We start from the raw sequence: 1,115 nt of genomic DNA, 5'->3' as shown, positions 1-1,115 counted from the left end.
GATTCAAACAAGTTCAAAGCTTTTTGCGCCTCTCAAGGCACGCGAGTCGACTACGCGTTGGTCGCGCATCCTCAGTCGAATGGACAAGCTGAAAGAGCAAATGGTCTGATTCTCAAAGGATTGAAGCCTTGATTGATGCGTGATCTCAAGAACGCAGCAGGCGCTTGGGTCGACGAACTTCCGTCGGTTTTGTGGGGGCTGAGGACCACCCCGAACTGGTTGACCGGAAGAATGCCATTTTTTCTGGTTTATGGAGCCGAAGCCGTCCTGCCGAGTGATCTACTTCACAACGCCCCCAGAGTCGAGCTTTATAACAAAGACAAAGCAGAGCAAGCCCGGCAAGATGCAGTCGACCTCCTAGAAGAGGAGAGGGAAATGGCTATGATCAGGTCGACCATCTATCAGCAAGACTTGCGTCGATTCCATGCCAGAAATGTGAAGAGCCGAGCCTTCTAGGAAGGAGATTTGGTCCTCCGAGTGGATCAACAGAAACCACACAAACTTGCTCCTACCTGGGAAGGCCCCTTCATCGTCACCAGAGTCCTCCACAATGGAGCATATCACCTCTACAATGTTGATCACCAGATCGACGAGCCACGAGCTTGGAATGCGGAACTGCTCCGCCCCTTTTACACTTGAGTTCTCCCTTGGGCGAGATGTAATAAAAAAAATTCTGCAGTTCATTTTTACCAAAGACAAGAGCGTCCCAATAATTGTTGTCACCCTTGTTTGCATACAAAATCCCCCAGTGGGTGACTTAGCTGCGAATCCGTTTCGCCTAAGTTTGAAAAGTCCTACCGAGTGGAGAGCAATCCTCCCACTCGGGGGCTTAGCTGCAGTCCAGTACTCGCCTATGTTCTCCCACTTAGAAACTTAGCTGTAGTCAGGCACTCGCCTAAGTTTGAAAAAATCCTACCAAGTGGAGAGCAATCCTCCCACTCGGGGGCTTAGCTGCAGTCTAGTACTCGCCTAAGTTCTCCCACTTAGAGACTTAGCTGCAGACAGGCACTCACCTAAGTTTGAAAAAATCCTATCGAGTGGAGAGCAATCCTCCCACTCGGGGGCTTAGCTGCAGTCCAGTACTCGCCTAAGTTCTCCCACTTAGAGAATTAGCT

This window comes from Triticum aestivum, chromosome 1A (assembly GCF_018294505.1).
Source record: "Triticum aestivum cultivar Chinese Spring chromosome 1A, IWGSC CS RefSeq v2.1, whole genome shotgun sequence".
Taxonomy (NCBI): domain Eukaryota; kingdom Viridiplantae; phylum Streptophyta; class Magnoliopsida; order Poales; family Poaceae; genus Triticum; species Triticum aestivum.
The sequence above is the reverse complement of the archived record's forward strand: the minus strand, read 5'-3'. Positions refer to the sequence as shown.